Below are 12724 nucleotides of genomic sequence, written 5' to 3'. Positions count from 1 at the left end.
ATTTAAGCTCTGTGCTCCAGCTTCCTCTTCTGAAAGGGCAGTAGTGACAAGTACCTACCCCATCGGGTTATGAAGATTAAAGAGAATAATGTGTATGCAGTGTTTGTAGCACTGACCGGCATCAAGCACTGTGTAAACAGTATCTGTTATTCACAAAGGCTTTTATGACAATCACCCTTCAAACAGCCCTCCAGCCAACGCTAGGCACAAACCCCACGGTAACCGGGACCACTGTTGTTAGAGGCTGAGGTTCCTGGTAGGCCTCAGGTGCTAAAAGAGCAGCCTTTGGGATAGGAGCCTGAAACCATCGTGTTGGCCTCTGAAGCCCCCAGATGGGCATGGTAGGGAGGCGGAAGCGCCCAGAACCGCACAGCAGGCGGCCGCCCCGGTGCAGCGCGCAGTCGGCCCTCCGCTCCCCTGCACCGGCGTAAGCTGCGGGCGCTGCCCACGCCAGGCTCTGCTGACACCCGGCAGAAAGGGTCTTCCGGACAGGCAGCGTGGCGAAACCCTGTGGGGCCGCGGTGAAAAAGGGCTCAAAGGGGCCCGCGCACGTCAGTGTCAAGGAGAAACGGAGAGGAAGGCCCTAGCCGCCAGGGTCCCCGCAGCAGAAGCCCGGCCTGCTCAGAGGCCGGCGGGACACGCGCTGAGGGTGCAGGATCCGCAGGGCGCCGGCCGCCCCTTGGGCATCGAGGGGCCAGGGTCCGCGGGGCGTCTGAGCTGAGGCGGTCCAATAGACCCTTTGTCCTTCCTCAGATTCATTATGAAATCAAGGCAGTCTGGGCGACTCCAGCCGTGTTCGTCCGCCGCCACCTCTAGCCCGCCAGCCACCCGCCAGCCACGCGCGCCCGGACTGGAGCGCGGCGGGGCGCGCGGCGGGGCGTGGCTCGGACGTGGCGGGCCCGCTGGAGGGCGGGGCCTGAGGGGGCGGGGGCGGGGTCGCGGGAGGGCGGGGCCGGCGCTGCGAGCGCACAGGCAGCCTCTTGGCTCAGCCGCGGCGGCGGCGGGGGCGCAGCCAGCGGGCAGCGGCGGCGGCGGCGGCGGCGGCGGCGGCGGCAGGGCGCCTTAAATAGCATCCGGAGCCGGCGCGGGGCAGGGAGTGGGCAGCAGTGACAGCCGGCGGCGGAGCGGCCCGGCCACGGAGGGGGTGAGTGCGCCAGCCGTGCGGAGCCGCGCCTGCTCCCGCAGCGGTGCCCGGGCCCCGGCAGAGGCGCGGGCTGAGGTTGCCCCGCAGCGCCGAGCCTGAGCAGCGGCCGCTGCGGAGGCGCGTGAGCCGCCTCAGGCTCCTGGGGCCGCGCCGCCTTTCCGGCCTCCTGCCCGCAGCCCCGCTTCCCTCGGCAGCCGAAGGCCTCCAGGGCGCCTGAGCCGCCGCGGCTTCCTGTGTTTGAGCTGCGGGAGGCGCGGGCGCGGCTCTGGTGCGCAGGGGGGGACGCGCGCGGTACCGACCCCGGGGTGTGCGGCAGCGGGGACCGGCGTGGCGGAGCAGCCGGACGCCGCGCTTCGGTCGGGAGGAGGCGGCCCCGCAGGGCTGCAGACAGCGCCCTCGGCCGCGGCCCCCACCTGCCCCAGAGGCCGGGCTCGCGGGCGCTCGGACTGCGCACGGGGCGGGACTGCATTGGCGCCCACTGAGGTGCGGGCTCCACGCCGCGCGCCGGCACGAGGGCGGCTGGTAGCTCCGAGGCCGCTGCCAGAGGCAGACATTCTTGCGGTGTCTCCGGAGGGGTGCCCGTGGCCTCTGCGCTTGGCCGTGGGGTCATTGCTTTAAGGAGAGCTGGCGTTTTTTGAATTTCGGAAGCAAAGATGATGTCTGTCACCTGGCAGCGTAGACGGAGCGTGGCGGTAGATGACTTGAATGGACACGTGGATTCGAGTCTGGGGACAGGCGTTCCCCCAATCAGTCCGTGTGAGGGTGTGGAACCCCGCCCCCCAACTCCGTCCAGTTTCAAGGTTATGGAACGTAATTAAAAGTGGCCGTTCTAAAAGCGTCCTCTAGTGTCCTGGCTAAGACTTTTAAGCTTCTTCGGGCAGGCATATCTGAAGTCCCGCGACTCTCACGGCTCTGCTTTTTATTTCTTGACCTTCGATTCGTGTTGACAGAAACTGGTTAAATCTTGCAGTTTCTGCCACACATTTTACAACTTAACCTGTGATTATCCCAAAGAAAACAATTACTGGCTTCATGCAAGCAAAAAAATCAACCAAAACCTTCTGGTTGACTCTGTTTTGTTTTTTTGTTTTTGTTTTTCAAGTGGACGAGGAAGGTTAGATTGGCTAAAACGTAAAAGTTTTGAGTTGTAGGTCTGTTCTGGGTAGGCCTGAGAAGATGGAGCTTTTTAAGGAACGATTGCTTGCCATCAGATTGGAGCCAGACAGTGCAGTGTGATATAGTGGAAAATAGGACGAGTCTTGGGAGACTTACTTTCTTGTTCTGACTCAATTCGGAAAACACCTCCCTAATCGGAGGCCCTCTCCTTATATCTGTGAACAATCTGCATTAGACTAAAATCTTTCACGAGCCAAAATTTTATGACTAGAAAAAGAAACTTGCTGTCAGCACAGCTTACACCTCTCCCCTTTAAAATAACAGACATGTTAAAGACTTCTGTTTTCTGAATTTACTGTAAACAGAATAATTTTTTGAAAAACAATTACCCAGCCCAGGTGGTGGCTCATGCCTATAATCCCAGCACTTTGGGAGGCCAAGGTGCGCGGATCACTGAGGTCAGGAGTTCGAGACCAGCCTGACCAGCATGGCGAAACCCTGTCTCTACTAAAAATATAAATAATTGGCGGGGCTTGGTGGCACGCACCTGTAGTTCCAGGTACTGGGGAGGCTGAGGCATGAGAATCACTTGAACTCAGGAGGCAGAGGTTGTGGTGAGCCAAAATTGAGCCATTGCACTCCAGCCTGGGCAACAGAGGGAGACTGTCTCAAAAAAAAAAAAAAAAAAAAAAAAAAAGACCGATTACCCTTCCCCCACAATTATAAGCATTTTGACATATTTCCTTCCTGCCTCTGTTGTTCCTATTTTGGCAGTATTTTTATTATTATTGCAGGCAGCCTGGCTAAAAAGAAATCAGGGCTTTTAAGTTTTTGGCATTTGGGAGGTAGACACATGTGACCCATACATGTAGGGACAGGTATCTATTTATACCGTAAGGTAGAGTTTTCATAGCCACCTCTACTTTTTGGTGAAGTTTAGGCTAACTGAAAGTATACCAGCGTGCCGTAGTGTATGCAGAAAAATGAACAAAACTCAGATTATGTGATAACTTTCTCTTGTTGCCATTGTATATAACCCAAGGCTTACTACAAACTGAAATTTCTTAACACGTTGACATTAAGCATTTGACGTAAAATGACAGTCTCAGAGCTGCTGCCACAAACACTGGTAAAACTGTCCCTACCTTCTAGCATGCTTAATGTCTAGGTCTTGCTACATCTTTTTTGATATAACTGTTTTGTGCAAAATGGTTGTGCGTTCGGGAGGCTTTTGAGAAAAGATCAGGTTGTCTTGTTATGATAGCTGGGTATTTCTCCTCCTCCCTTCCAGTTTCACTTTTCTGGAAAGAGCAAGACTATAGGAATAATGATTTCTAGATATTTATAGTCAGTAACCTTAGAGGAATGTTTCGGTTTTAAGATCAATTGAATTTATTGTGTAAGTTTGCCGTTTAAAATAGATATCCATTATTCCTTTGTGTTTACTGTCTCTTGGAACCAAACAGAGTCTTTTAAAAATGTTTTGTGGACAGTCTTATTTCGATGATGCAATGCATGAGGCTCCTGTGTTACAAAATAGAAAAGAATTTCCTTTAAGGCAGCTCACAGCTGTTTTTATCTGAAAACCTTTTAATGCCTTACTCTCTGACAGACAGTGATCTAACAGGAGATAGATAAGGGTACCAGAGTTTTTAGTGAAGGCTGGCAGTCCAACTTGGTAGTTAGACAACCACATGACGGTCATGAAGTGCCTTTGACACTAGTACCTGGAGAAGAATTCTCAGTGACCAGAGCTAATCTGAAGTTGCAGGCAGCTGAGTTTACGTTTTAACATGCTGTTACTTCAAGGGGCTTCTGAGAACTTTTAAAGGAGCACAGCCATAAAGGAGTAGCTGACCTTTGTGAACTAGAGAAGGCAGGGGCAGTTTTACCAGAATTTGTGGCAGCAACTCTGAGATTGTCATTTTACATCAAATGCTGAAAGTCAATGCATAAGAAATTTCAGTTGGTGATAAGCCTTTGGTTATATATAATGGCAAGAAGAGAAAACTATCAGATAATCTAAGTTATGTTCATTTTTTACATCATGACATTTTCACTATCTTTCTTTTTTTTTTTTTTTCCTTTTTTCCCAGATAAGATCTCACTCTGTTGCCCAGGCTGGAGTGCAGGCGTGATCATGGCCCATCGCAGCCTCCACCTTCCTGGGCTCAGGTGATCCTCCCACCTCAGCATCTCTAGTAGCTTAGTCCATAGGTACACACCACCATGCCCAGGTAATTTTTGTATATTTTGTAGAGAGGGGGTTTTACCATACTGTCCAAGCTGATCTCGAACTCCTGGGCTCAAGCGATTTGCCCTCCTTGGCCTCCCCAAAGTGCTGGGATTATAGGCATGAGCCACTGCACCTGGCCCATTTTCACTTTCTTGATTGTGTTAGAAACAACACAGTATCCATTCACTTATGACCTCTGAGGAATCAAGAGGGGCCTGTGAAATATCGGAGACTCCTTGAAGTGTGTCTGCTTGGAGGGTGTCATTCTTGGACAAAAACTTAAGTAAGTAAGGGCCCTGCTCTCCTGTGCTGCCTACCTTAGAAGGATATGATCATCTGGAGGCGAATGTCTTGTTGCTTGAGGCCAGGAGTTCAAGACCAGCCTGGGCAACATAGCAAGACCTCATCTTTAGAAAAAAAGTAAAAACAATAAAATAAAATCTCAAAATGAGTGGTTCCATATAGGTGCCTGGGCTGATTCTCTTTATGAATTATTTGCTGGTCTTCAAGTTTTAAATAAAAGTCTGAAAGCTGTGTAATATCTAAACCAAAACCACTTGCTGTAGAAAAGCTATATTCATTTTTCATATTTTAAGAGCCATACATGCTTATTGGAGAAAATTTGGGAAATAGGAAACATGAAGCTCTAACAGAGATTAATTTCTTTTAACATTTTGATATATTTCCTTCCAGTCTTTTTTTCCCTATACAATAAACAAATTTTAAGCATATATTGTTAATTAAAGAGTAAAATTTTGACAATTTAACTTTAATCATCTAAGCTATATTGTGGGCTTTTTTCCACGTTGTTACATATTCTTCAAAAAATAAGTTCTGAGGAAGACTGCGTTATATGCTGTATGGGCCGTGTTAGTTACTTCTCCCTATTGCTGGATAGTTTTCAGAACAGTTTACCAACCTTTATTACATGTTTAAATACATCTTTTTTTTTTTTAAAGTATGTTCTGCTTTAAAACTCTTGAAATTAACAACAATTTGAAAAGTGTTTTTACGAATGAATAGGTTTATTGGACTTTTGGATTCATGTATTCTAGTCAAAAGCGGTTGAAATAGGGATATCATGGTTTCGAAGATAAATGGAAAGAAGTTAGGGCATCAGAGAAGGAAACGTGGCCTGCTTGTAGACCATTTCCTCATGTAGAATCTATCCATTAGCACAGCTTTGGCTCCTATAGCAATAGGCACTTTCCTCTGAGGTTTGTTATAGAGGAAATGTCCGTACAAGAAGGACTGAAATACTCTGAATACTGTTTATTCCTTTGTTATGCAGTCATGAGAAAGTACTTCAGGAGCTAGTTTCTCCCCCAAGGCTTGGGTGTCTACCACAAAGCAGATTTGTGGTGGCTGACTGAGGTGGTGTCCATAGCCTGGACACGGCCAGGCTTAGGAATGGAGCAGTGATAGCAGCCGACGGAGCCAGGCGCTGCTAGGCTTCTGATGTGTTAGCTCATTAGTACCCCCAGCAACCCTGTATGGTAGGTTCTGCTGCCATCCTTACTGTATACAAGATAAAGGAACTGGTGCAAAGATTAAGTTGCTCAAACCAGAATTTGAACATAGGCAGTCTGGCTTCAGGGTCGGTGCTCCTAATTCCTTGGCTCTACTGCCCCTCCAGAGCTAGAAGTTTCTCAGTCCAGGAGGGCCTAGAAAGTTCCAGGGTAGGCCTGGCGCAGTGGTTCACGCCTGTAATCCCACCACTTTGGGAGGCCAAGGCAGGTGGATTACCTGAGATCAGGAGTTCCAGAGCAGCCTGGCCAACATGGTGAAACCCTGTCTCAATACAAAAATTAACCAGGCATGGTGGCACATGCCTGTAGTCCCAGCTACTCGGGAGACTGAGGCAGGAGGGTCACTTGAACTGGGGAGGCAGAGGTTGCAGCGATCCAGTCTGGGAGACAGAGTGAGACTCCGTCTACTAAAAAAATAAAAGAAAGTTCCAGGCTATGCAGATGTCAGTCAGACAGGAAGGACAGAGCTGGGTCTCCTTCAGTGTCACTGCTCCTTGATTTCCCCCTCATCTCATTTACATTCTGCCTTGAATTATCTCTTTATACCACTAGAATGCTGAAAGAGACCACAAATTTTGATTCAGCTTGGCTCAGGGAGTGATAAGATCACTTGCTATGTAGCTGTGACTTTCTAGAGAATTAAAAAATAAAAGGCTTTACCTGCCCTAGACGTTGGTCTTGTAAGGCTGGAGAACAATTGAGGTACATGATTAATGCATCCAGTTTGCTGGGGGAAGAGAGCACATTCCAGCTGGGAGCGGGACCGAGGCTCAGCAGATGGTGGAGCAGCGCTCACTAATGTAGGAGATTGGCCTCACTGTGCACATAGGTTTGCTTTCTGCTGTGTATCTTGGGGTGCTTTTGTCAGAAACAGACCCTCTCAGTGTATTCTAGATGATACTCAGCACTTTCAGTAGACAAGAGAATAAAATTGTGACTTTTCAGGGTTTGAAGGCACAGTAGCGTTACCTAGCATTATGGGTCTCTTTTTCCCAGGGTGATTTTAGCAGAACCCTGAGAGATGAAATACATAAAAGCAGGACTGCAGTGGTTGAAGGGTTTCCTCTGTCTCCCTTGCCACCTCTGAGGGACTTCAGAGCAACACTGAAATAAGCCTCACTCATTCACTGCACCTGTGCAGTGACTACAGGGCAGGGAGAGGGGTGACTTGGCCAAGGTGACACAACCTGTCTGCCCCTCTGGCCATGGCACACATGTGGACTTTGTTTCTGGGCACTGTGCCTGTTCAGAGAATGGCCTGACCTCTGTGTTGCCCTTGATTTCTGCCTGGAAGTCCAGTCAGTTGGCAGTTCTGCTTATTCCTACTCTGTGCAGTATTGCCCAGTGCACATGCATTTCCTCCTTGCCTTCTCAGTATTGCCATTCTAATCCAGAATTGTCACCTGCAATTTAAACAGTGAAGGCCCTTGTTAGAAAGCGGGGGAGGGTGCAGAGGGGGAGGGTTGCTTTTTCTAAAGCACAGCTCTAATCAAATCCCTCCTGAGCAGAAGCCTTCCAGGCTCCCCTCCATAAGACCCCACCTTACCTCTCAGATGCTTCTGCAGCTTGGTTCCTACCTGCTATCTCCACACCTCCCTAAACCACCGTATCCTGAGGCTTCACATACAGCAAACTCTGTTGGCACAGGGTTAATGGGTCTGTTTACCCAAGAAATTGCACATGGGTGCTGTCCACCACCCGACTGACTTCCTGTGTCCTGGTCCGATGGTATCCTTGATCTGACAGCTAAGATCAAGACATTGAAAATCTCTAGACCCAAGCCCGTGCTTTTGTTGGGATAAAGTTTGTGTTGAGTACATCTAGGCCAGGTGTGGTAGCTCACACCATTCCAGCTCTTTGGGAGGCCGAGGTGGGTGGCTTACTTGAGGTCAGGAGTTTGAGGCCAGCCTGGCCAACGTGGTGAAACCCTAACTCCACCAAAAGTATAGAAATTAGCTGGCTGTGCTGGTATGCGCCTGTAATCACAGCTACTCAGGAGGCTGAGGCAGGGGAATCACCTGAGCCCCAGAAGCAGAGGTTACAGTGAGCCGAGATGGCGCCACTGCACTCCAGCCTGGGGTATAGAGTGAGAATCTGTCTCCGAAAAAAAAGTCCATCTAAATGGTACAGTGCCAACTCGGCCTATTTGGGGTGCCATTCCTTGTCCCACAGAGCCCTGCTCCGCAGAGGCACTTTTCCTGGAGTGACTTTCCCTTTCCTCAGCTATGCTGTCATTCAGTTGGAATGCATCAGTGACTATACTGGTGGTTAAAATGTCGAAATACTCCTGTCCTAGGTAGAGAATAGTTGCTACCCCAACTGCCCCACCCTTAATTCAGAAACTAACGGGTTAATACCTGGGGCTGCAGAGGAACTTCTGAGCCCTGTTCTGGTGCACTGGCCTGTGTCTTTTCTGACTGGTTGGTGCCTGGCCGTACTGGCTGTTAAATATTTTGACGAGCATCCCAGCCTCTGTCCCGTGTGCAGCTTTTCATGAGCGCACATCTGGCTTTCTCAGATAGGCATCGCAGCCACACTCTAAGCTCTGGGCATGGGGGAGACCTAGTCATTGTCATTTCTGTGTTTTTAGCAGCATTTAACACGGGGCCTTACAGCTAGTAAGCATGTAAGATTATCTGATGATGGATTGAGGGTAGGGCAGTTTCCGATGGTCAGATGTCCCATAGAAGGTGGTCTCTGATGAGAATATACATTGTAATGTTTTACTGTTCCAGGTTTTGTTTTGTTTTTTTTTTTTTTTTTTTTTTTTGAGACAGTTTTGCTCTTGTTGCCCAGGCTGGAGTGCAATAGGTGTGATCTTGGCTCACTGCAACCTCTGCCTCCTGGGTTCAAGCGATTATCCTGCCTCAGTCTCCCAAGTAGCTGGGATTACAGGCGTATGCCGCCACACCTGGCTAGTTTTGTATTTTTAGTAGAGACAGGGTTTCTTCACGTTGGGCAGGCTGGTCTTGAACTCCCAACCTCCAGTGATCTGCCTGCTTTGGCCTCCCAAAGTGCTGGGATTACAAGCATGAGCCACCGCACCCGGCCAAAATTTAGATCTTATAGCTAAGATCGAGATATTGAAAGTGTCTAGACTTAAGCCTGTGCTTTCACTCGGGTGAAAGTTTGTGTTTAGGAGTACTTCTGAGGCGTTTCTTGTAGTTTCAGTTGTGCTGGAGAAGCAGGTGGCTGTGGTCTTTGCAGGGTATGGGAGGGGAGGAGATTAGTGTTGAGCTCCAGCTAAACTTACATAACTGTACTGTAGTCTTAGTTTACCTGGTATTCCTGTGTTCAGATTGCTCCTTGTTTCTGTGCCACTAGTGAAATGGTCAAACGGCTCATTGTTCCTTCTGTAGGACAATTACCTACATTGTGCCTCAGGCAAGCTTCTGAGGCATCCCAGGATGGGGAGCTGGCAGGGTGGAAGCCAGCTTCCCAATGTGGAAGCCTCATTGGGATAGGCCTTTTATTTTTTTCTTTTTTGTTTGCTCTTATGTCCCCTGAGGCTGAGCTGTCAAGCAGCCCAGCCAGGCCCCTCACAGTGGACGGAACTGAGCTCTTGAGGGGGTGGCTTAGCAGCCCAGAGTCCCAGGATGGACTCTGAAGACAGAGCCAGTCTGTGCTTTTCTCTCCTGACATGAGTCAGAGGCAAACTCCAGTTCAGGCAGGGTGAAGATCCTTGTCCCTGGGGTGAGGGCTGAAGCTGCAGGGTGTCCAGGACAGACCTTCAGAGGAGCCCAGCCATGGAGCCTGGCGTGGGCCTTGGCCTCTAGTCTCCGTCCTCCTGAAAGGCCAGCTCAGTCTACCTGGCCTCTCACGCAGGTCAGGTGATCGTCACCAGCAGCGTCCTCCCCACTCTGGCATGCTTCTCTCCATCACTACTTCACTCCCTTATTGATGTGACAGTCCCTTTTTGCAGGCTTTGTCAGGCACTGTCCCTCTGCCTCCCAGGCGTGGCATGCGTTTCAGGGTGCTTCCATTGGCAGTTTCATTCATTGTTATCCATGGTGGGGAACAGATGGAGATGCTGGCCAGGCTAGCCACCAGAGAGGCTGCAGGGCTGCTCAGGATATTGAAGGACTCTCTCCAGAGTGGGGTGTCTGCCCCATAGTGGGTGGCTAGAACATCCATTACAGTATAGAATAGAACAGAAACATTAGAATTTCTATGGATAGTTATTTCTTTGGCCATCTTTTAATTTCGTGTTTGTGTGTTTTCTAATGTTCAGAAAATATTTGCAGAATGTATATGTATATAGTTTATAGATAAAAGCATTTACATGTGAGAGGTACATTTATTTGTTACTGATTGGGGTACATCATTGAAAGTTTAGAAAACCAGAAAGTTAACTCCTTCTCTAGCACCAATATCGTAGAGACCTCTGAATGCCATTTTTTAAAAAGGAGAGAACTCAGTTTGTCAATTAAAAGGGAATAGAGGCCGGGCGCAGTGGCTCACACCTGTAATTGCAGCACTTTGGGAGGCTGAGGTGGGTGGATCACGAGGTCAGGAGTTCAAGACCAGCCTGGCCAAGATGGTGAAACCCCATATCTACTAAAAATACAAAAATTAGCTGGGCATGGTGGTGGCTGCCTGTAATCCCACCTACTCAGGAGCTGAAGCAGAGAATTGCTTGAACCCACGAGGTGGAGGTTGCAGTGAGCCAAAATTGCACCACTGCTCTCCAGCCTGGAAAACAGAATGAAAATGTTCCCGCCCCCCCCCCCCCCCGCCGCCGCTCCCCAAATTAGGGAATAGAAACAGCTCTCTGGCTAGGTTTGATTCATCTTATATATCTGTGACTTCAGGAGAGTCAAGTTAACTCCAGAATATGTTTTGTCTTTGGTCCCAAAACTTAGCAATGTGGAAGCCTCATTGGGATAGGCCTTTTATTTTTTTCTTTTTTGTTTGCTCTTATGTCCCCTGAGGCTGAGCTGTCTTATGTATCCTGAATATTTGCAGATTGAATACATGGGCCTTTCTCTTGCATGACAAATACTACGCTGAGTTGGATGCTTTAAGTTAATATTCAGGTTGACTCCTGTTGTTGAAATCTTTGGGCAGCTGGCAAGATGCAGGCTGTGTGCCAGTCAGTTTTACTGTCCTGCACGTGATACCCCACACCATAGAGCCATAGAGCCCTGGAGGCCTCCGAAATGTTACCTGAGAGACAGGGTGTTGGGATGTACCTTAAAGTAATTTTTTAAAAAGTGAATATAATGAAGCAATATTAGCAAAATGTTGATCATTATTGAAGCTGGAGTCATGGGTACATAAAATATAGTTTTATTATACTACTATGTCTACTTTTGAATAGATCTGAATTTTCATAATAAATTTTAAGTGAAATGTAAAGTGAATACAGAGACCTCAAACTAGAATCACCTATTCCAAGCAGGTAATGGCTGAACTGGACAGTTTCTTTTTCTTTCTGTCTTTTAAACACTGGTCATTATTCTCTAATCTTCTGCAGCTTGTTAGGTTTGTTTTGATTTGGGCTTCCCCAGGGCCAGTCACCTCTTTTTATGGTTACCTGAGCTCTCTGTGTGACTTTAGCTCATGTCTCGTGGTTTTCACCAGGCCCTCTCTTCTTCCCCATACAATGAGCTAATTCCTGGTGAACCTTTTCTCTATTTCACTTATTGCCTCCTCTAGCACCACTGAGGTCTTCCACATAACAGGCACAATTTAGAGGGCAGAACGAGGTCCCATGTGTTTTGCAGGCTGTGTCCAGTTCTGGGGAACCTCACAGCCTATAATTATCTTGTAGATTCCATTCATCTCTCTCTCTCTTTTTTTTTTTTTTTTTTTTTTGGTAAGATGGAGTCTTGCTCTGTTGCCCAGGCTGGAGTACAGTGACGCGATCTTGGCTCACTGCAACCTCCGCCTCCCAGGTTCAAGCGATTCTTCTCCCTCAGCCTCCTGAATAGCTGGGACTACAAGTGTGTACCTTAACGCCTGGCTAATTTTTGTATTTTTAGAAGAGATGGGGTTTCGCCATGTTGGCCAGGCTGGTCTCGAACTCCTGACCTCAGATGATCCACTCCACTCAACCTCCCAAAGTGTTGGGATTACAGGGGTGAGCCACCACACCCGGCCTCGTCTCTGATTTTTAAAGTAATAGTAGGTACCTGTTGAAATATGTAAAAACTCAACTCAGAAGTGGATTTCTCCAAACTTGTGTGAGGCTGGTCTTCCTCTCCCTGGGCAGAGAGGTCTTTGTGTTCTGTCTTCTTACCCATGTCCTGCTAAGCCATTTCTCTGGTTATCAGTCTCTCTGAAACCTTGATCTATTTTAAGAGGTGTAAGTAACTCTATCTAACCTGCGCCCTCTTTAGCCTTCTTATCCAGGTCACTGATATGTGATAGCTGTGACCTCTGCAAGCTGTGGGGTGGTATGAACTCCTTGAAGACAAGGACTGGGTCTTGTTCTTCCCTGTCTCTCACCCCAGGCCTGGGGCCTGGCGGGGACAGGAGGGCTCTGTGAACTAAACACCAGCTGGGCGAGGGCGAGCCTCCTGCAGCCAGCTGTTTTTTACACAGCCTGTTGACAAGAATGCTGTCATGGGAGAGAGAGGCAGAGGCACCTGGCCGTTTCTTTACAACACTGCTGTGAGTCCCCAGCCCACCTGCTGCCCCTGCAGGGCCTCCTCCCTGCCTCTTTGCTTGCAGCACTGTCTGGCTCTTACTGGTGTG

General features: G+C 48.8%; 1 protein-coding gene across 3 annotated transcripts in view; it reads left to right on the top strand.

Annotated features, from left to right (window-relative positions):
• The first annotated feature begins 980 nt into the window (after nucleotides 1–980).
• ACSL1 (acyl-CoA synthetase long chain family member 1) overlaps nucleotides 981–12724 on the top strand; it is a 72504-nt gene continuing 60760 nt past the window's right edge. For 2 of the 3 annotated variants that reach the window (XM_039468076.2, XM_039468075.2), the window contains exon 1: nucleotides 981–1144. The gene's annotated coding sequence lies outside the window, so the exon portion shown is untranslated. Of the gene's footprint in view, nucleotides 1145–1920; nucleotides 1945–12724 lie in introns of those variants that run through there. The other variant, XM_074396702.1, reaches the window with a different exon arrangement.

This window comes from Saimiri boliviensis, chromosome 3 (genome assembly GCF_048565385.1).
Source record: "Saimiri boliviensis isolate mSaiBol1 chromosome 3, mSaiBol1.pri, whole genome shotgun sequence".
NCBI classification, from domain to species: Eukaryota; Metazoa; Chordata; class Mammalia; order Primates; family Cebidae; genus Saimiri; species Saimiri boliviensis.
The sequence above is the reverse complement of the archived record's forward strand: the minus strand, read 5'-3'. Positions and strand labels throughout refer to the sequence as shown.